We start from the raw sequence: 24,301 nt of genomic DNA, 5'->3' as shown, positions 1-24,301 counted from the left end.
AGTGTAGTGTCACAATCTCAGCTCACTGCAACCTCCGCCTCCCAGGTTCAAGTGATTCTCCTGCCTCAGCAGGCCTGAGTAGCTGGGATTACAGGTGTGTGCCACCACGCCCAGCTAATTTTTGTATTTTTAGTATTTTTAATTTTTGAATTTTAGTAGGGGTTTCACTGTGTTGGCCAGGCTGGTCTCGAACTCCTGACCTCAGGTGAACCGCCCACCTCGGCTTCCCAAAGTGCTGGGATTATAGGCGTGAGCCACCGCACCCGGCCTACCAATGGGTCTTAATCCTTACTTAGGATCAGAATTACCTAGTGAAATTCTTAAGAACACAATTGCCTGGGCTCCCATTCTGTCCTACCAGATTGATTCAATCAGACATGGGTGGAGCCCAAGAATTTGATTCCAATGTGCGGCCGAGTTGAAAGCTACTGCCTCCTACCTTTAACTGTATCCCCAATATCCAGTGAACAGAATGATCATTTAGAAAATGTGGTCAATATGCATTCACAACAGCAACAAAGTGCACAAATAATCAGCTAAGATTATAGGGCAGCATTGAACAAATCATTGATCTGTGACACACTATAGGGGTTGTGGATGTTAAGAAAAGGTAAGAACAAATGACAGCTTCAGTCCTAAGGAAGGTGTTTTCAATTAAGATGGAGTACAAGGGAGTAGAAAAGGAACAATACAGTCATGTTAATATGGCTGACTAATCAAACCTTTTATTCTCAGAATTTAAAAAGATAAAAAAAAGTTTGTCACTAACTACATAGATAAATAGAAGAGTCCTTACCCTCTGGCAATTCACCCTAGTGAGGAAGCAGTTATGTAAAATAAAAGAAAAATTAAAATGCAATATATTATATGAAAGGAACATGTAAGAATATACTACAATTTAAAATGTGCTCATCCTTTGACCTAGAAATCCCATCTAGGGAACTCTAGTCTAATAATATAGAGTTTTATGTTAGGATATTTGTAAAAGAATGTTTATGTATGCATCATTATAGTAGGAAAAGAAAAGGAAAATAATTAAAAAAAGAGATAAAACATACATGTCCACTAATAGAAGCAGGCTGAATAAATTATAAAACATTTGTTTACAGAAAGACTGAGGTATATACATGATACTTTGGTTTTAGAAAAGCAAGTTCCAACATAAAGCATACTGCATAACCATATTTTTGTAAAAAGAAAATAAAAAAATCTCTACATGTTTTTAAAGTTATTTATTTATTTGTTGGAATAAAGACAGAAGAGTTTAAAACAAGTTACAAGCATTGAGTATACTGGAGAAATCTGACTGGAGGGAGTAAGAGTACAGTCCATTTACCATTTTTCGAGTATATTTGTTTTGTTTTGCTTTTGACAACAGCACGTATTACTTTTGTAATTTAAATATCTGATAAAATAAATTAAAATCAGAAAATACATTATGATATTCTTTTATTTTTTTCTCAGTTCAAGTTTAATACAAACTACAAAAGATCAATGGCTTGATGCCCTCTACTGACACATCATACAAATCAGTGGCTTCCTCACAGTATGACTCAGGCCATCCCTTCTAAAGGAAGAAAGGCTGGTCTCTCCACCCCCTGTAGGAAAGGCCTGCCTTGTAACACACCACAATTCGGCTGAATCTGAAGTCTTGTATTTTACTAATGAAAAAAAAAAATACAAAAGAGATTTTGTTCTCAGGGGTTCCCACTTCAGCCTGGCACTAAAACAGCCCAGCACTCACTTCTGCTTGGAGAAATATTCTTTGCTGTTTTGGACATCAGGCTTGATAGTATCACTGCCAGGTTTCCAGCCAGCTGGGCACACTTCCCCATGTTTGTCAGTGAACTGGAAGGCCTGAACTAGTCTCAAAGTCTCATCCGCAGAGCAGTCAACAGGGAGGTCACTTACAGTGATCTGCCGAAGAATACCCATATCATCAACGATAAAGAGGCCCCTGAATGAGACGCCTTCTTCAGCCTTTAAGATCCCATAATCCTGAGCAATGGCGCGCTTCAGGTCTGAGGCCAAAGGAATGTTCCTGGGTCCCAGTCCTCCTTGTTTCTTAGGGGTGTGGATACATGCCAGCTGACAGAAGTGAGAATCCACAGAAGCACCAATCACTTGGCAGTTGAATTTCTTAAATTCTTCTGTATCACTGAAAGCAATGATCTCTGTGGGGCACACAAAAGTGAAGTCAAGCGGGTAAAAGAAGAATACAACATATTTCCTTTGTAGTCAGACAGGCTGATAGCTTTAAACTGACCGTCTGACATAACGGCTGTGGCTTTGAAGTTGGGGGCAGGGTGCGCAATTTTAGCATTTCCTGAAGACATCTTCCTATCAGCAGTCCTGACACAAGCCTCTGAGAACAAACCACCAACACCAGGCAGGAAGAGGATGCTATGATAGTTATTCTTAATGAAACATGAAAGCAATAATATTTTATGCTATATGACTTCCTATTTCAAATTAATTGGAACTGTTGTGTAGACACCAACAGAATCAAAAACTATTTTATATCACTATCAGCTCATAGAAACAGTAGATAATAGAAATATAAAACACAATTTTTAAGGGAATTGCATATAAGAGGAGATGAGAACCAGGTTTGAAAACATTTTGTTTATTTTGGCAACTGGCGATTTTCATCCAAGATTGAAATCGTATGGGTCTCATTGTTCTTTCTTCCAAAAGATAACGTTGCACCTGTCTTTTTATCATGACTAAACCACTAAATTTATCATTGGTGTGACCAAAATGCATTGATGAGTCAAACATGAGTGAAGTATTCAAAAGCCATAAGAGACTTGCACAAACATTCTAATAATCTTCCTTTTCCAGAAGCCTCAACCACCTCTTCAGCCCTGAATGCCAGCAGTGGGCCAAAGAGTCCCTCTTGCCAGCATTAGGCTGAAACAATGGAGTAGAGAGAACTCCAATTATTGTTCCATGATACAGGTTATTTATTCTTTTTGAGAGTTTGTCCCCCCAGAGAGTGCTTAATTGCATACCAATTAGTATCTAATTGGCATTCTTCAAGGTGTGGCTATTTTATTAAAGAATTTCAGTAACATAAATTACAATTGTCTATTCTTGCCTCTACAGAATGGTGTTACATTTCATAATTTTATAAGCTGATGTATTTACAGTGTTAAATTTGTAACAGCCAATTTTATTAATGTGGGGAAATACAGTTTAATTAATATACATTTTTTCGTATACATTAGCATGACAATCATACCCCCTCGATGGAAATACATGAACATAGCCACAGTGCCCCCAGTTTTCAGACCCTCACAGGTTGATTTCTGCTGTTTGATGTTGCTGCTCTGTGTTCTCTATTGGACAGGTTCTTAAAACTCAGAAGTGAGAAGTCCCACAATTAAAACTAGGTTATATCATAATGTATTATTAAAAGACAGTGATCGTTTTCTCTTTACAGTAGTAATTTCTCAGTTTTTATTAGCCAAATTATATTGCCTTCTGAAAACTTCCAGAGAGTTAGCACAATAGAATATTTCTAGGGAAATGGGGAACTTTCATAAATATGGGCTTGGCTTCCAAGTTGAAGCCAAAGCCAATTTTATGAATTTAATTTTTGTTCTACAAGGTCATGAACTTACAGGAAAACCAAGGGCTAAATTTAAAGCAACATTGATCTTATATATGAATCTGGGTGAAAACTATGCAAGGCAAGGCAGTTTATGCTGAATTAAGCTGTGTTTGCAAAATGTGATAAAAAGCACTGCCTATTTTGGAACCCATTTCAATGGGTGTGCACTCATGAGGGCTAAGTCAAATAAAAAAGTCTGCCCAAATTTATCTTGGGGTGAGACTGTCAGATTTCACACAGTTTTCATTGCCAATACCAAGCATTTCTCAGTCAGAGTGGACCAAAAAGTTGCCATTTTTCAGAATTGAAGTTTACTCTTGAAGAAATTTAACATTAGAACAAAAAGCCAAATACCTATGTCTAAAACCAGCCCAAAGAATTAGCTGTTTCATATATACAATATATATATTACACACACATACATATGTACATGTATATGTTTATGTGTTTATGATAGAGATATATATTCTCTCTGTGTGTATATATATGTGTGTATAAATATATAAAGAGTGAGAGAACCAGAAAGAGATAGACAAGAGGGAGATATACACACACACACACACACACATCACTGGTTAATTATATTTGAAGACAATAAAAGAAAAAGGTTTATAGTATTTTTTCTAGTAATATTGAGGACCAAGCCAGGCCTTTTCAAGTACATTATCTTATGAATCATACAACAATTATATGAAATAGCTATATCCTTTTTTATAGCTTTTTTTTTTAATTGAAGACAGAGAATTTCAGGGACTTTCATAAGAAACACAGCAAAGCTGGATTGTAAAATAAGGTACCACAACTCCAGATCCTTTCTTCTAGCTTTTAACTTTTTATAAGTCAGTGATTCTGCTCCTTAACTAAGAGGAATGGAATTATGAAAATACCAGCCTTGGCCAAGCATGCATGTTTTTGATCCACTTTAAATGAGTTAGCATTTGAATAGAACACAGGACAAAGCTTAAGGAACAAATAAATAGACAAGACAATAGTGTATATTAAAAATTCAATTAAGATACTACATAAAAATTTAAAAGCAGATACCTAGGGGGAAGAACTGTGCAGAAAAGAAAAACTCAGGTATGGAAGAGACAGGCTAGACTGCTGTGGAAAATGTGATGATTTTGTTAAGTTAAATTTATGGCTAGTGCAGATTAAAAGAAAGAGAAATAAAAACAGAGTAACAGCCTAATGTTACATTCGAATAGAATTCAAGTTATCCTGTAACAGTTTTAATTTAAATATAATATGCCAACCTCCACCTTTAAAGCAAAATAAAAGCATACATAATGTCCCATTTTTCCACATAATGAAATTGTGTTCCATTATGTCACCAAATGGTTATTATGAGCCATATACATTTTACTGAAAAATAATCTGCACCTGAAAAAGGTAAAGTAGAATTTAAGGGGCTTAATAACATTTGCAGATATGTTGATTATTGGTTCAGTTAAAGTAAACCTTTGAAACCCAATATTATTTCAAAGTATAGGAAAAATATAATAGATGCCTATTTAAAAATTCCCACATAGCTATAACCCCTAATATTTTACCAATCCAAAAGCATAAAATCTTTTGAAATTACTTGGATTTGTAAAACTATCAACTTAGAGAAGGCATGTGAATGAACCCTTAGAAAAGAATGAGTTTTAAGATGAGAGAAATTAGGGCAACATTTTCCCCAACTCCCTTATAAATGAATCTAGTATGTTACTCATACTACATTTTAATGGGGACATAGTCAATAAAAGACATATAATACTAATTTTAAAAAAATATTATAAACTGTATAAAACTTGCAATATAAAATATTAACTTGCTGCTTGGGTTAATTACATTTTTATAAATAAAATATAAGCTATTCATAAAAATGAGAAAAATAATGGAAAAATGAACATAACTTATGAATAAACTTAATAGTAGGAGGATGACAAGGGCTAAAACTATTTACTCCCATGCTACTTAATATAATATTAAAGTGTATACATTTCTTGGGAAAATGCATGTGGAAACATTTCATTTAAGGTAGAAGGGACTGTGGATATTTGTCCAGGGAGTGTAAAGATTCAGCTGGTGTAGGATAAGGAGGAAAATATCTGCAGAGCTGTATTGAAACATTTGAGAAGATATGCATGCAAGAAGAATTAGGTATTTTTCCCCTGAGCTCTAAGGCAGTGGTAATCAAACTTTAAAGTACATAAGTGTGATGGTTAATTTTATGTGCTAACTTGCCTGGGCTGAGGGATGCCCAGATAGCTGGTAAAGCATTATTTCTGAATGTGTTCAGTGAGGGCCACTTTCTGACTCATAGCTAGTGCCTTCTTTCTGTGTCCTCACATAGTAAAATAGGAGAGAGGTCTCTTTCTGGCCTTTTTCATAAAGGCACTAAGCCCATTCATGAGAGCTCTGCCCCTATGGCCTAATCACCTCCTAGCGGCCCTACCTTATAATACCATCATCTTGGGGGTGAGTATTACAGCCTATAAATTTTGAGAGGGTGTAAACATACAAACCACAGCAATGGGAATCTTCACAAAAGTTGTTTGCAATTTTTATTTCTGGATTCCATGCCTGGACAATCTGATTCCAAAAGTAAGAGTTGACATTTTCAAAAGCAGCAGAAAAGCTTGCAATGAATATGGTTAATAAAAACCAGTGGGTTGAGGGTGTGACATTACATCCATGTATGAAAAGCAAGGAAATAATTAATTGATAGTCTATTTATAGTCCGTCAGTTAGTCTGACAGTCTATTCATTTCTGTTGGAGAGCAGAAGCCGTACAGCCTACACACCCCCTCCCTTATTGATGATCACTTGCAGATATTCATCAACAAAAACTGAATGCTCAATTTTTTTTTTTTTTTTTTTTTTGAGACAGAGTCTCACTCTGTCGCCCAGGCTGGAGTGCAGTGGTGCGATCTCGCTCACTGCAATCTCCGCCTCCCGGGTTCGTGACATTCTCCTGCCTCAGCCTCCTGAGTAGCTGGGACTACAGGCGCCCACCACCACGCCCGGCTAGTTTTTTGTATTTTCAGTAGAGATGGGGTTTCACAGTGTTAGCCAGGATGGTCTCGATCTCCTGACCTCGTGATCCACCCGCCTCGGCCTCCCAAAGTGCTAGGATTACAGGCGTGAGCCAACGTGCCCGCTGAATGCTCAATTTTTAAAATATATTCAACAATCAGACATTGCTCATCAAGTTCACGTCTATTCCCCTGCCTCTCACCTGGATTATTGCAACAGCCTCCTTACTGGTGTTCCTGATTTTACCAGTGCTTCCCTGAAGTCTATGTTCAACAAAGCAAGGCAGAGATCATTCTAAAACATAGGTCAGATCAAAACTATACTCAGCTCAAACCCCCAAATTTTACTATGGTGTAGAAGGCCCCATACGTTCTAGCTTTTTGTGACTACGCTGACCTCATCTCTCTCTTCTCTCTACCTTCCAAGCCGACAGACACACAGCTTCCTCACCTGAGCACTTTAGTCTTTTTCTCAGGTGTTACTTTCTCAATGAGGCTTTTCCTGACCACCCTAGTCATAACTGCAATATCCTCTTCTCTGTTTTATTTTTTCCAAGTTATTTATCACATTCTACACAATGTACACCATGTATTTTGTTAATTGTTTTCTTGTGTATCACCCTACACAGAAATGCATGTTTTATGAGGGCAGAGATTTCTACCTGTTGTTTACTACAGTATCTTCATCTAGGAGATCAATAAATATTTGCTGAATAAAAGAATAAAGAAAAACTTAATGTTGAACATGTAACTATAATACATTTTTCTGCATATCAAAACTCCTCAAAAGCACAGCTGGGACAACTATGTTTGGTAATGGATTATTGCATTTCAATTAAGTTCCCGTGTTCTTGTAAAGGAATTTAGGAACATAGATGGATGAGACTTTATGACCTTTAAAGTCCTTTCCAGGGTTAAAATTTACTCCATCTATAAGCAATTCTCCCAAACAAATTGTGGCAGAGATGACTAATTACCCACCCTCCAATCCATACTGTTCATATACACTACATGCTATTTTCCCCTTCCACTATAGTAGTAGATTCTTTAGCTGAACACATGACCTCCTAGCTAAACACCACAACCCCCAGTTCCTAGACTGCTTTACATTTTGATGTGAGGCATGTGACTAGGGTCTTGAAAACAGGATGTGAGTGTGTGTGTGGCAGGGTGGGGGTGGGGGTGGGCTGTAAATTATACATAAGTAGTCCTTAAAATAAATGAACATACCAATGCAGTCCTCTTTTCCATTTTACACTGGTGTGATAAGTCATCTTATCCTCAACCATTGGCTAAAGATAACTCCTTAGGATAACACAGCCGCAAGATGATAGGACCCTGCCAATTCCATCAAGCTACAAAATCTGCTGCTCTGGACTGTTCTAGGAGAGAGAAATAAAATAAATAAAACTCTCTTATTTAAGCCAAAGTTTTATTCTAGTAACCTAGCCTGTGTTGTAAATAATATATAGCATTTTCTTTTTTTTTTTTTCTTTTTGAGACAGAGTCTCGCTCTGTCGCCCAGGCTGGAGTCCAATGGCGCCATCTGGGCTCAGTGCAACTTCCACCTCCTGGGTTCAAGTAATTCTCCTGCCTCCGCTGAGTAGCTGGGATTACAGGCACCTGCCACCACGCCCAGCAAATTTTGTATTTTTAGTAGAGATGGGGTTTCGCCATGTTGGCCAGGCTGGTCTGGAACTCCTGACCTCAGATGATCCACCTGCCTCGGCCTCCCAAAGTATTGGGATTACAAGCATGAGCCACTGCACTTGGCCAGCATTTTCATAGATAAAATAATCCTTGAAACTCTAAAAAAAAAAATTAAAATTCCAATATAAAGGTGGTAAAATTATGGCAGTAGTTCATTGATTTATTTAGAGGTGAAGGGCGGCAATCAAAATCATGTAGAAGTAGGAACTTTAAAAATATAACTTTATTGACTATTTATTTAATAAATATCAGTCACTTTGCTGGGATTGTATATGTATATGTTATTTAATCTTTGCAATAACCTCCAAAGGTAGGTATTAGTATAAATGCTTTACAGATAAAACAGATAATGCTCAAGATGTTTAGAATTTTTTAAGGCAGCACTATAAGTAAGTGCTAGAACAAAGAGCCCAAGTCTATGAGCATTTCTCATTTCTCAGTGTCTTTCCCACTCTCTGATCTTTAGATTTAGATAGATGCTTTGCTCCAGAGGTCTTTGAGAATTTTAAATAGAAGTAGGTGATTTACCACTTGACAAATACAGCCCCAGTCTTCCTTCCTTGGAACAAAGTTCTGTGGAAGCAATGTGATTCAAAACCCTAAGTAATAGGTGTAATAACTATTAAGTTGAGGGCTAATCCCCAATTTGGACTTGGATTTCCAGAGTAAGATATTTAACCTGTCTGGACCTTAACCTGTTTGTCTATTTCCTGCTGTAAGATAACTCAAATAACTGAGTCTGCTTAAATGAGCTACAAAAGCATTGGCATTAAGTGGAATTTGGTAACCCCAGACAGAATCCCCATTCATTTGAGCAGTCTGGAGTCAAAAGCAAAATTTAAATCCAAAAAACACATACACAGTCCGGATTCAATAATTCCACAGATGTGGTTACAAAGTAGATTCAAATGTTTATGACTTTTTTTCCTGGCTAGGAAGAAGGGAATTCATTCAAGAAGTTTAACAAAAACAGCAAAGAAACTACAGGTACAGTCTTGAGGCATTTACATATATGTATGCACATATATGCATACATATATACATATACATATATACATATGCATGTATAACCTGGCGAATTCCCTGCACCCACATAGACTGCTGTCACCCAGCCTGCAATGAACTCTGGTGGATCATCACTGCACTGTGTGCTCAGCAGCCTTCAGACCTGAGACAACTCGAGTATTCGGGACATTTATCACTTGAATCTGGAAGCCTTCCACATTGGCAAGAGCTCAACCTTAGTCTGCTGAGGATACTAACAAAGTGTAAAAGACCTGACTTTTTAGATAGCTGTACCTGCCAACACCTTGGTTTGACATCCAACACAGAGTGGAGCCTGTGGCCTTAACATTTGGCTAGAGAAAGAATGAATACTTTTCTCGTTAAACTCTCCAATTCATCATTATGGCCCTCATGTCAAGGCAAGATTTTTCTTCCCAGCCTATTATCAAGAAAAGTGTTGCACCTGGTTTCCCTGGTTTCTCCTCCTGTCTCTCCACTTTCCTCTCCCTCCACCCTCCATAAACATGGACAAAGGTTTTCGGTCTCCTCTAGTTCATACTAGACAAGGAAATATTTGGGGACAAGCTGAGGGGACAGCTGTGCAAAAATAATGGACACCTGTGATTTTCTTCCCTTTGCTGTAAATAATTAAATAATTTGCATCATCTTCTAAAACTACTTTTAGTATTTATCCAGAGTTTGGAGAATGTAACTTACTATTTCATTTCTATTCAGTGCTGTGTTTCCATTCATTCCATATTGCTACAACTTTGAGGTGTTCTTTGATTCATATGTTACATATCTATCAGACAAACCTATAGTAAATCATTTTCTGCCTCATTCATGATGTGAGCTATTATATGTGTTTACAGCAACTAAAATTTGTTAATAAGGGAAATTGCAAAGATTCTGTGACGATTAATAAAGTATGTAAGAAAGGTTTCCAGAGCTCATTTTCTCTTTAGGGATTTTGCTTTTCTTGCTTATTATATGCATGTGTGTAGGAAATAAGAAACCATTCCATGTGTACTGTTGGAAATATTACTGTTAAAGGTGAAAAAGTTTGTAGTATATGCAGCCAATGGATCAAACATTTAATGAGCATTTTTCTTGATCTTTCAGCTTAGTTTTTTTTAAGTTTCTTGATAAATATAGTAAATGTGACTGGATAGCATCCTTTCTTTAAAAAAAAGGTACACTGGTGGGAAATGTCCAGATAAGATCTTAAGAATGCAAGTATTACCATAGAGATGCATTGCCGTATATTAGAAAGAATATCCCGTGTGAGATTTAAAAAAAAAATACTATATACAAAGTGCCTTGTAGATGTCATGCTTTGCCTGACATGTATTATTACAAACTCTCTTATTTTTAAAAAGAGGCACAATCTATTTAGACATCTGCATCATATAGCTATATCTGAGTTACAAATCACCTCAAAACACAGTTGCTTAAAACACCAATTGTGTACTATTTTTCGTGAGTCTATGGGCCACCTGTGCAGTTCTCCTAACTTAGTCTTGGCTCAGCTAATCTCAGCTGGGCTTGTTCATGCATCTGCATTCAACTGATAGGTTAGCCAGAGGCATGCTGATCTAGGATGGCCTGAGATGCATGACCTGACTCCGCTCCACATGATCTCACATCCTCCAGCAGCTTAGCCAAAGCTTGTTCTCATGGCAAAAGCAAGGGTCCAAGAGAGTGGATGCAAACTTGAAAGGTCTCTGGGGCCTCAATTCAGAACGGGCATGCCATCACTTCCATCATATGCTTTGGCCTAAGGGCCTAAGGAAGTCATAAGTCCAGCCTAGATTTAAGAGGTAGAGAAACAGACTTCATCTTTGAATGGGAAGAGCTGCAAATTTAGACTACAAATAGTTTGGATACAGGGAGAACTGATACCCTTGCTTTTGCCATGAGAACAAACATTGGCTAAGCTGCTGGAGGATGAGAGATCACACGGAGCAGAGTCAGGTCATGCATCTCAGGCCATCCTAAATCAGCATGCCTCCAGCTAACGTATCAGTTAGATGCAAATACATTTGTTGGGTTCTTGGGTTGTAGTTGTTACCTGCCTCATAGCTACTGCTTACTTGAATGTGTCTGACAAACCCAAAATGCACAGGTTAGAGATGACACTTTTGAACTTCAACAGGAAGTATGCTCAAGTATGTCAGAGTATGGCATTGTCTTTTACATGGAAATATGTGTGTTATCTTTTATATTATCTTTTACTTTCTGTTAATCCTGTCTTTAAAGTTGATGCCCACAAGTCCCCAATATCTAGACCCACAAAACAACATAAGAACAAAGAGAAGTGGATCTCCTACAGCTAACTTTATCATACAGGGGAGGCTGAGTCAAGAAACTATAATTCTTCAGGACTGTTTGGACCAAACTAATCTCCTTCAGCTTAAAAGTACTGTGGTAATGCCATAGCATATGGCTGTGTACACAGTAACCTTGCACTTAAGTGTTTAAGGATGTCTGCCCCTTCAATGTTTACCATGACAATGAGGAAGAAGAGACAATCCATGTTGAGCCTAATGTCTTCTCTGCAGGAGTAAATCTCAAGCATACTTCCTGTTTCTAGATGTCTGTAGATTTCCACAGAAAAATAAATTGACTGCTGAGCCAGCCAAGGATACATGTTCTCAGGAACCTCACACAACAATCTTCTTCTGATCTCTTTTGCCAAAGTGTCAGCTTTGGGACACTTCGAGAGTTCTGAGCTTTTCAGCAACATCGATAACACCATTGTAGGACCTAACATTATAGGACCATAATATTGGCCCACCATAATATTGTAAGACCTTGAAACAAAAGACTTATCTCTTCATTCATTTTTTAAAAAAAGAAGTGTTGAATGAATGCATTATGAGGTAAAATCTACACATAAGGCCATGTTATCAATGAAATAATTCTTATCAAATCATTTGGCAGGTATTTTGTTGGATTCCAAAAGAGTGAAACTTCTGCCTGGAGTTCAGTGAAGCATATCAAAATATGACCTATAAGAAATCAGTAAACCTCTGTAAATTAGATAAGAATTGTTTATTTTGTCCCATTTACTGGCAAGATGATGATTTATGGCTCTAGTTTTCACAATGTCAATAGCATTCATGGAAGAAGAAGAGGTTTATTTTAGGACTGCAGGCAGCATTATTTTATTCCAATGTATACTGATGTAGAAAGTCCTAAATCACAATGGTAAGTAAAGCTTTGTTTCTTCACAAAAGTTAGGAACAATAAGATCTGCTAAACTCTTATGGTGCTTCATCATGCATAAAGTATAAAAAGTTTCATCCCAGCAAAATTTTACTTGGCAAGGAAACTACACCAATTGAAGACCTTTAAATAGTCCCAAAGAGATGCACAAAAATAGGAATTCTTCCTTAATGGATTAGTGTGCACACAGCAGATGAATACCAGGAGCTGGTTTCACTCAGAGACAAGAACAATTTCTTTCCGTTGTTGTCGATTCTTTTATGACCTCCTTCTAAGTCATAAAAGCAATGTCAATAATCAGAAATTGATGATACTGGTGGACCAAGGCACTGCTTTACATTTTTTTCTTGCTCTTAGTTACAGATCATGCCATGACTTCACCAACTTCTTTCAGTTTTTGGCTTCCTTAGCTAAAGGATACTCTGAGTAGCATTTGAGACAAAGTGTTAATATTTCAATAAATTTGAGATTTTTTTCCAACTACATGCATTTCTAATTGAAAATTCTTCTCATAGAAAAATATATGAATCTTTCAAGATATTTTAAATGTGGGAAAATATGAAATACATAAGCAGGCTCATTGTCTTCCTTTTCTCCTTGTCAAGAACCATATAATATGTGAGTAGTGCCTCACAGCAATGCTTTCAGTGATAGAATATGTGAATTTTCCATTTCTCATTTTAACACTTTTGAATTAACTTAGACCAAATACATAAAGACAGATATCCACAAGCCTGATGTCAGGATATGTTTTATTTAACGCCTATGAAGAGAAATCTACTACAGAAATTATAACACCAAAACGATGGTTGTAACTATTTAAATTATACAGTAGGATCTCCTGGCTCACTACAATTTGTTTAGGGCGAAACATTGCTTCCAAAACATTTGATATAAAAGTAATTTATTTAAAAATAATTTTCACTGAAACAAGAAAAATACCAGAAGAAAAAATATACATAATTGAATGTGGCTCATGGACCCCTAATTAAGAACCTCTGGTCTAGGCCAGGCCATTCTTCCATTGTGTGATATTTTCAAATATTTTGAAGCAAAGAGGGTTGAAATTCTCATTTTAACCAATTTCCCCCTCTGTATTCAGGGGCATGGAACACATCTCAATAAACTATGGGGAAAACAATAACCCTTTTATTTCAGCCTGGCTTACATTCATATATAGGAAAGTCTTCTGTGCTTTTAACTAAAGCACACTTTAACTAGATCTTTCCAGAACACTTCTGTATACTAATAATTAATAATCATGATAAAGACTATGTGGTTTAGAAAATTTATAAAAGGTTAATGAATTATCCAAAAAAAGCTGAATTATGCATAAGGTATTTTTAGCTTTGAAACCCTTGTGATTTCAAATACTTCTGGTGCTCTGTACCAGCTAATGTCTTACCCAGTCAGTACAGCTTAACCCTTTATCCTCTAATGATTACTTTTGTGAGAAAGTAGCTGGTAAGTACTAAGTATTTGATATCCTGTAGCTGAGTGCTCTGCAAAAATGTTGACCATGACAACCAATAAGACATACCTTTTATATGTCTATCTAAAACACACATGTGCATAAGTATTGAATTTAACTATGCTTGCCATAAATCAGTCTCATCATTATTAAGTTAAATGCACTGTAATATTTTTTTATTAAATGTTAATCTATTACATATGGTAATGCTGGTCTTGACCTACTAAATTTATTTCATCAACCTATAATACACTACAACTTACAGTTTGGATCACACCAGCCTAAACCCCCCCAAAATGGCTATTTTTTTTCTCTGCAAAATTAATGAATTTACTTAGTCAAATGTGTTTCTAGAGTTTATCTTTTGAAAATGAGGACTACTTATTCTATTTTCCTGAAAATTTACAATTCTCAATTTACAGGAACATTCTACTATCCAGAGCACATTATTCTTTAGATAATCAACCATTATATAATAATAATTATCATTGCTATGTGATTTGTAGATTTATTTCTAATCTTCACTATAAGACTGAAATGTATAGGTTGTATGATTCCCATTTTGTATTTGAGAAAACTGAGGCTCAAAAAGTTGAAGTATCTTATATGATCCCATTGACAGTGTGTGACTTCAGGTTCCTGGACTCTAATGCCTCCTATGTTCATTGTCCTCACTGCCCCATGGCCAACATTTTCCGGCATAAACAAGGCAGCCACCATTTTCATGGGTATTCACAAAATAGATCTGCAAACCACAGGTTAAAAAATTAAGATGACTTCTTTTGTATTTCTCTTCATTTGTTTGAGACAATTTTATTGAAAATTTTTAGGTACATTGATGACAATACATAGATGAAGAACATAAGGATCCTCTCACCAAGAATCTTAAAATCTGCTAAGTAATTTCCATGAAGAAAGGACCAGAAAATTGACCAGGGAACACAGAGAAGGACTGACGTGTGCATCAATTAGAATTTTGCAAAAACTTTTTTGACCATGACATGTAGAAGGAGGAGGGATATTTGGTCTCAACCCATAAAGGATTTCAAAGGATAAAAAAGAGAGGTATAGTTATTTCAGGCTAACCGAAGGAGCTTGATATAAAGTATGGGAAGCAAGAAGCACGTTGGGTGTCTGGAGCCCTGAGCAGGAAGCCCATTGTAGCAAGCAAACAAGATAGAGGGAGGATTCAGGAACCAACCACATTCTTGAAGGGACCAAATACCCTACCATTAAAAACTCAGACTGTATTCTCTGTTCTTGGTTTTTTCTTTTTTAAAATATTTCTTCTTACTTTAAAAATTTCACTTGAAAAAGTAGATTTGACTCGATTTCTATCAGTCTTCAGTTAGTCAGGAAAAAAAATCAAATACAGCTGGATTCAAATGTTAAATTTTAAATCATTTGACCAAATGGCCATAAAGTCTGGAAACAAATGTGAATACATATAATGGTATATACACTCACACATAGATTATTGATATTACATTACAGCACATAATGTTTTGAATGACATTGTATTAAAATGTTTTCCAGACTTTGTGGACATTCAGTATTTTACAGCTCTATTGCATAAATAGTTTCTATCACTTGATAGCAACATATATCAGCCTAAAAAATACACTGTATTCACAGTGGGAAGAATACTCTAGTCTGAAAATTTAAGTAGCATCATCCAAATAGTCTTTTAATTTACTATATGCTGACAAACTTAAGCCTCAAAAAAAAAAAAAACTGTCATACCTCAGAGTATCAAACTTGCTGATAAGAATTAGAAAAACAGGTAAAATGCAGCTGTTTTTATCAAAGTGTTTTATTTAGTCTATTTTTTTTTCACCAGAACCAGTCTATCATCCAGTGACACACACACAAATTAGAACCAAAGGTAAATATTTTACAAAACCCCATTCTTAAGCTCTTTGTTTTTGCTCTAAATATCATGCTTTCCTATAGGTATGTTCAGAGTTACACATACCTGTTCTGTTCTGCCAGCTGTAACTTCATTCCATTCTCATGTCAGATTATAAGTGAATAGTGACAATGCTATCAATGGGCATAACTACCAATGCACTTCAGTTTATAAATAATTCACTAACCTGGTAAAAGCTTTAATAAATTAGGCATTATTTTTCCAATGAAATTAGACATTATATCCCTATCACCTAACACAATGCACATAGCAGACAGTCAGTAAATATCTGTTGAATAAAAGACTAGATTAAGTCATATAAGCTCCAGCTGTGATAACTCTACCATAATATTCTTTAGAAGTGCAAACTACTATAGGCCTTTCAAATATACTTAAATGGATAAAGAAACAGATTAAGAGAAAGAGGTTAATTATGTGTGGTTTCATATTTCTTCAATTTAGCAAACCAGTGAATAATAGAATGGTAAGGGATGCTCCACCGTAAGAATGCTTACTATTGTGAAAATTTACAGGATTTGTAAAGTAAGATTCTCTGTTCTTTTCACCTGAGTTCATTCTATTGTCTTTATCTTTGCTGCCCTCCTCTGGAATTCTTATATCACCTGGTCCTCTTTTCCAAAGAATATGTACTTTGTACTTCACTTTAGAATAGAACTATAAGAGATAATTCAAACTTTTTCATTTCTATTTTGCAGTGCTCTTTTTATCCAATTTTATAGCACAGGCTTGGAGGCAGAGAAGTAACAGTGTAATGACTGCAGGTTATTTCTAGGTTTTATCCCAGGACAGGACACATTTGTTCTATTTTGTATAACATTTAATGACACTTTCTGAACAACCTATGAAATGGTTTGGTCTTTCAAAATATCTTCTGTAAGACTACTATTTGACTAAGACTGTGAGGCACACTCATGATCCGAGGCATTACACTGTTTTTTGTTCCAGAACTGACTTTGGCTAGTCTTGTGTACATACCATGAGTATATTTTACAATAGAAGACCCTTCTAATAAAAATAAGTCAATGCTAATTTGTTAATTCACAAAATTTTTTTTTTGAGACAGAATCTCGCTCTGCCACCCAGGTTGGAGTACAGTGACACAGTCATAGCTCACAGTACCCTCAACTCCTGGGCTCAAGCGACCCTCCCACCTCAGCCTCCCAAGTAGTTAGCACTACAAGCACATGCCACCATAACAGGCTAATTATTATTTTTTTTATTTTTGATAAAATAAGGGTCTCACTATGATGCCCATGCTGTAACTCAATTTTTAAACATTCTTATGTACAAAGGCAATTTGTATCAGTGTACAATAAAAAGTACATATAAAATAAAATATTTAAAGATTAAAAGAAATATTAAAAAAATCATGTGATAGGAAGAGAAATAGAGAGTGGTGTAGCACCTAAAGTATACCAGATATTCTGCTTGTTGATATTTTCACTTTATCTCATTTGTTTTTCCCAGCAGGCCTGCTCGGTAAGCAGGAGTCACTATTGCATAGCGGCTAGGATTAAAACCAATAATAATAATAATAATAATAAAAGCTAGAAGCAGTTGCATTTGAATAAACTCCAAAACTTACCTAGCTTTGCTGGGCCTTAATTTTTCACCTACAAGGTAGAGGGAGATAATGTTCAATATGTACCTCATTCAGTGGGTCTGAAGACTAAAATAAGTTTTTTTTACAATACAATGATTCAACAAAATTTTACTGAGAGCTGTGTTTCAGAATGCTCCAAGCCTTGGGGATTCAGCAGTGACCAAAGTGATCAATGTCCCTACCCTCATGGAGCCAATATTCTAGTGAAGGAAAATAATAAAACAAATAAAAAATCAGTAAATATTATGTCAGATGTGATAAGTGCTATGACAAAAATAAAGCAGAATAGAGACAATGAAGAATGACTGGCAGCCATTGTATATGGAGTGACCAAGGAAGGCATCTTAGGAAAGGTGATATCTGAGCAAAGCACTGAAGGAAGTCATGGAATGAGCCCCATGATTATACAAGGGAGCACTTCTCACGCAAAGAGAACAAGTGCAAAGGCTTTGTAGTAGGAATGTACTCAGTAAGTACAAGGAATGGCAGGTAAGCTAGTATGGTTAGAACAGAGCAAGTGAGGAGAAAAATGATAGGAAATGAGATCAGAGAGGCTGTGAGACACTCAAGCATGTGCAGCTTTGTGGGCTAGGTTAAGAACTTTGCATTCTACTCTCAGTGAAATGCATTGAGAAAAGGAGTAACATAATCTCATTTATGTTTTTATTCTGGATTACACAGCAGCTATACAGGCAATAGACAAAAGGGAAGAGAGCAAAAGCAGAAACTAAGACAAAGTTCCATGTGATGGCAGGGACCAGTGTAGCTGTTATAGAAATGATGAGAACGGGTTGTTGTATTAGTCAGGGTTCTCTAGAGGGACAGAACTAATAGGATATATATGTAAGTTAATAGTTTATTAAGTATTAACTTATATGATCACGAGCTCCCACAATAGGCTGTCTGCAAGCTGAGGATCAAGGAGAGCCAGTCCAAGTCCCAAAACTGAAGAAGTCAGAGTTTGATGTTTGAAGACAGGAAGCATCCAGCACAGGAGAAAGATGTAGCCTGGGAGACTAGGCCAGTCTCACCTCTTTACGTTTTCCTGCCTGCTTTATATTCGCTGGCAGCTGATTAGATTGTGGCCACCAGATGAAGGGTGGATCTGCTATCCCCAACCCACTCACTCAAATATTAATCTATTGGCAGCATCCTCACAGACACACCCAGGATCAATACTTTGTATCCTTCAATCCAATCAAGTTGTCACTCAGTATTAACCTTCGTGAGTCCACCCTTTGTCAGCTTGAACCCATACACATCTCCTGAGAGCACACATAATCTTCAAATAAAGAAAATAATAAGGTCATAGTTATGCCTAACATAATACAACTATCCTTCATGCAACCAGAAACACACAAATCCCAAACCCAAATACTATACCATAAAGTTAACAATACTTAAACGCTGATATGAAGTCAGTAAATCTTCAATCCAATCAAGTTGGCACTCGGTATTAACCATCACAGTTGTATTTTGCATCTCTTTAAGTGGTAGTGCCATCAGATTTGCTGATCTACTGGAAGTGAAGATGAAAGAAAATTAAGTTTTTTATATCAATTTTTGGTCTAAGTAACCAGAGAATAAAGATGGCATTTACCAATATGGGAAACAATATATGAGTAGGAAGTTTGGAGTGGGAAAAAAAAAAACAAGAGTTTGTTTTGGACATATCAAGTTTGATACTATAGTAGAGAGCCTAGTAAGTAGTTGTATGTCCAAGTCTGGATGTTGAGTGAACAGTCTTGTCTGCAGATATAAATTTGGAGGTAAGAGGTAAAAATATGATATTTAAAGCCATGAGACTGGATAAGATTGTTTAGGGCTCAGTGAAAACCCAAGACCGTTCCATGAACTAAGCCCCAGGGTATTTCAATATTTAAAAGTTAAGGAAAAGAAGAGGGACCAGAAAAGGAAACTGAGAAAGAATGGTGAATGAAAATCAAGAGAGGTGCAACTCGGGTTGCACAAATGAACAATTTTTTTCAAAAAGGATGGGGGCTAGCAATTCAAATGAAATGGTTGTAACAGGTTGATTACATGAGAATTGAAATTGACCTTTGAATTTGACAATGTAGCAATCATGGCCATGTTTACAAGAATAGGTTTTCATTCTTTTTTTGAAGGATGGAAGGAGAGGAATAGAGGGAGTGAGTATGGAGAACTTTTTCACTGAGATTTTCTCTGAAAGGAAGTAGAAAAAGGGGATAGTAGATGGAAGAGCAATAGGATGCAAAGTACAAAAAATATATAATTTGTAAAAATGATCATAATTATTCTCTTCCCTGTATTCATTTCCCCTTTGCATTGTGACTTTGCATATCTTCTCATCAAGAGATGGAATCTGAAATGACCGTGCCGCTTGTTTGACCGTCAGAAGGCAGTGAAAGTGATATTGTTCTGAGCTTCATTCATGATGCCTTGCAAACTCTCTGCTTTCTCTTGAAATACTTTCCAATCACCATGTTAACAAGCCCAAGCTAGCCTGCTGGATGATGAGAGACATGTGTGTCCACCACCTCAACTCTCCTTTTCACCCCCTCACTCTGTCACTCAAGTACAGACAACCAACCCCCAGAAGCAGAGCCACCTAACCAAATAAAAATTAACCAAGATACATGAGGGAGCCCAGGCAAGAACAGAACAGCCCCACTGAGCTCAACATAAACTACCAACCAAGAGAATCATGAACTGACAACATAGCTGCCATTTTAAAGACAATGATTTTGGAGGTGCAGCAAAACGAAACTGATATAGAAAGGAGTTTTTTGTCATTGTTTTGTCATTATGGTTATTTGTTTTAATATGGGAGATAATGTAGCACGTTTGCTGGTGGGAATAATTCAGCAAGAGGAAAAAATTATGATGATCAGAGAGGAGACCATTTTAAAAGCAATATTTTGAGTAGGATAGGAAATGTGAGTTTCAGTCCACTGGTAGGAATTTTGGCCTTATATGGAAGCATAGATAAATAGCATGTGCAAAGAGGAGATGACAGAGTGCCATGTACACTATATGTAAGTGCTCAATAAACAGAAACCAATATGTTTAAATGATATGGCTATCCTTGGAAACATTAATTACAGACCTAAATTTTAAAGTAAGTTTTTCTGGTCTCAAAGCCCTTTCTAAAATAACTGCCAGGGATCTTCTTTTTGCTTTATGTAGAATTCTTTTCTTAATTATCCCCATATATCCAAATCTCATCCATTATTTGAAAATAAGTATCACCTTTCCATGAAATCTTCCTTCATATTCCCATCTTAAAGCAATCTGTCATTCCTAATACAACTAAGGCCCATAATAGTTGTATCTCAGTGTTTTCAAATACACTTATAAATTTCTTACTTGTCTTATAATTATATGGATTAATGGAAACTCCTCATTAATGAATTATATGCTAACTATAATTGATTATAGAATTATGAGTTATTAGAGTTTATATCTGATTTATCTTTTAACCACCTCAAGATCTATCTAAACATAATATGGAATGTATAAATATGAATGAATGAAAATGTTAACGTAATTAAGCATTACATTTAATGTCCTGACATAGAGAGTCAAATGGGGGTAAATTTAAAGGCTGACATAGTTTAACACATTATTTTAGGTGTATATTTATTATCCACTTTAAAAAATTTTAATATTTATTTGTTTATTTAGGGAGATAGCCTCACTCTGTCACCCAGGCTTGAGTGCAATGGTGGAATCTCAGCTGCAACCTCCATCTCCTGGGTTCAAGCAATTCTCATACCTCAGCCTCCCAAGTGGCTGGGACTACAGGCATGCACCACCATGCCCACCTAATTTTTGTATTTTTTTTTTGTAGAGATGGGGTTTTACCATGTTGGCCAGGCTGGTCTTAAACTTTTGACATCACATGATCCACCCGCCTCGGCCTCCCAAAGTGCTGGGATTTACAGGCATGAGACACCATGTCCAGCCTATTGTCCACTTTTAGATATATGAAAAGCCTACTCATTCGTTTATGTACATGTGTGGATAGACTAGATATTATGGAATAGTTTCTCAGTAATTTCCTGCAAATAACAATTGCATCTTAATTTCTGAACTGGAGAATATTTAGCAACTATTTTTGTAAGCTTTTATCCTTTTTAAGAACAGATTGTTGATCCCTTCTCTGATCTCTAACAGTTCATTTAAATTATCTAAATATTGCTGCAGCTGGATGTAGGAAGCTATCTTTATGAACTCCAGCCAATTGCAACATACAAAGAAACACTCAAAAATGCCTAAAATAAACATGCAAAATAGAATATGATGCTTCCTACATAGAAAATTCCTTTTCTCACTTTTGCAATAAAAATATATTCCAAAGCATTAGATCATTATAGAAATAAATGCCAAATAATTCTTCTAAAGACCATTAATATTTGCTTAATCGTATAAGTTTCCCTAAAAATAAAAGATATCATGCAACAAAAATGCCCCAGTTCAGCTACACAACCAACTGATCTTTAGGAAAAAGTAAAATCCTGTTTCTCTATTATCTATTAGATTGATTAGTAAGGATACTACTTGAGTGACAATAGAACTGGCACCTGTAAGCTGTAGAGAACACCATTGTGCACACCTCCATTGCATAAATTCATCTTCCAAAATAGTTTTAAGATGTAAGTGAAACAAGAACAACTGTGAGTTCTCCCAAATAGCTGTGACTATATATCCTTGAAAACTTGAAAAGCCAACTCTCATAGAAGACTATTTGCTGGTTAGTTTTCTGTCTAAAAGTGGGTACCATCCTTTAAAGACACCAAGCATACTCTGTGATAAGAAAGAGGAGAAAAATCTAAGCATGATAAAGCCAAAACTAGAAAATCTGAGTAACAGACTGTTAAGTCAAAGAAGCATTAGCTGCACAATGAGATGAGAGCAGTTCATATAAAGACTAGAGAGCAGGAGAAGGGCCTGAGACAAAAGAATGCAGCTGCCCAGAGATGTGAACTTTCCTGTATTTCATAAAATTATAATGAATTCTTAAAGACCAATTGGGGGCTAAATCGACATTTCAGAGTCTCTGGAGCCCCACATACAAGTGGAGTCCATATCCACTCATGAAGTCTTTTCCAAGGGCATCCACCAGGAACTCATGAGAAAGATTGCTGGCAAAGCATAAGATCTGTGTGCCTCCCTCAATGGCACAAGCATGCATGACCTGCCAAAGAGTAGGAGTGGAGCAGAAGTATCTACAGAAGCCTATCCATTCTCCAAAAACTCTGTAAATACCAAGAAATGATCAGCTGCCACTAGCAGCAGGCACAGAACCTCCCACGTCCTGATTCCTTTTCAAATACAAAGCAAAAGCCATCTGCCGCTTAAGTGGTAAGAACGATGCCCATATCTCAGAGTTGACCTTGGTGTGCCGTGAAACAAAAGCCAGCTTCCTCTGGGGCAGAGCAGGGCCCTTCCATCCCTCACCTGAGGCAAAGATAAGCTGCAGCTGAGGAAGTGGCAAAAATCCCACTTGTGCATAGAATTCTGCCCTTTTCAAGGCAATGTTCAGCTACTACCCATGAAGGGCAAGAAACTTACTCACACCCGAGATCTCCCACCTATACAAGATAGTTTTGTTGACACTAGGAGGAGAAGCAGGAAATTTGCTTACACTCTCCAAGTGCACTGGGGAACAGGCAGGAAGACTGAGAAAACCCCACTTCCTGGGCTCATATATGTATAAGACCTGCCCAAGTCTGAGGGTAGAGTAGGGGAATGAGAAACCACTCCCGTTACCACCAGAGACCTTGCATCAAATAACAAGGAACATAGTTGTGCATTAGGGGAAAGGCAAGAGCATGGACAAAGAACCCTTCTGTGATGCAGGTGAGCAAGGCTTGCTGAAGACTGGGGGTGAAGCAAAAACATTGAGAAACACACTCTGGAATCCCAAGCCCCACCCTGGGCCAAGACAATAGCAGCCCAACACTAGAGGATATCCACTGACAAAAAGAATGTACCTTGATTTTTATGTCACCATGTATAAAAACTAACACATAATGGACCATACACCTAGGTGGAAGAGCTGAAGCTCTAAAACTTCTAGAAGAAAACGTAAATAACTTCTAAATTCAATAAGAAGACAAACAAGATATAAGAATAGCAAATAAGCACCTAAAAGATGCTCATTATCTTTAATCATTAGGAAAGTGCAAGTTTTTAAACCACTGTGAGATGCTAATAATACTATGTACCCATTAGGATTACTAATGTAAAAAGACTGGTCATACCAAATTTTAGATAGAATGCGGGAAAATTTGAAATTTTCATTTATTGTTGGGGGAATGCAAAATGCCACTTTGAAAATATGAATGCACAGCCACTTTGAAAAACAGTTTGACTTTTTTTATAAAGGTAAGCATGCATTTACTATATGGGCTAATAATTCCACTCCTAGTCATAAACCCAAGAGAACTGAAAACATTTTTCTGTACAAGGACCTGTACGTGAATGGTTTTAGCAGTTTGGGCTGTAAATGCCCCAAACTGTAAAAAATCCAAATGTCCTTCAAGTGGTGAGTGGATAAACAGATTGTGATTAATCCATAAATGGAACACTATTCATCAACAGAAAGGAGCAAACTACTGATATATGCAACAAAATGGATGATTCTTGAAGCATTGAACTAAGTAAAAAAAGGCCAAGCAAAAGACATATATTGTATGAGTCCACGATTTGACATTCTAGAAACATCAAA

The 24,301-nt window shown here is 36.6% G+C and overlaps 1 pseudogene across 1 annotated transcript; it reads right to left on the bottom strand.

Annotated features, from left to right (window-relative positions):
• Positions 1-1,453: 1,453 nt before the first annotated feature.
• LOC100459667 (peroxiredoxin-1-like) lies at positions 1,454-2,356 on the bottom strand (annotated as a pseudogene). Its single transcript, XR_002916300.3, has one exon. The product of XR_002916300.3 is annotated as a peroxiredoxin-1-like (transcript).
• Between the last annotated feature and the right edge of the window lie 21,945 nt (positions 2,357-24,301).

The sequence above is a fragment of the Pongo abelii genome, chromosome 13 (genome assembly GCF_028885655.2).
Source record: "Pongo abelii isolate AG06213 chromosome 13, NHGRI_mPonAbe1-v2.0_pri, whole genome shotgun sequence".
NCBI classification, from domain to species: Eukaryota; Metazoa; Chordata; class Mammalia; order Primates; family Hominidae; genus Pongo; species Pongo abelii.
The sequence above is the reverse complement of the archived record's forward strand: the minus strand, read 5'-3'. Positions and strand labels throughout refer to the sequence as shown.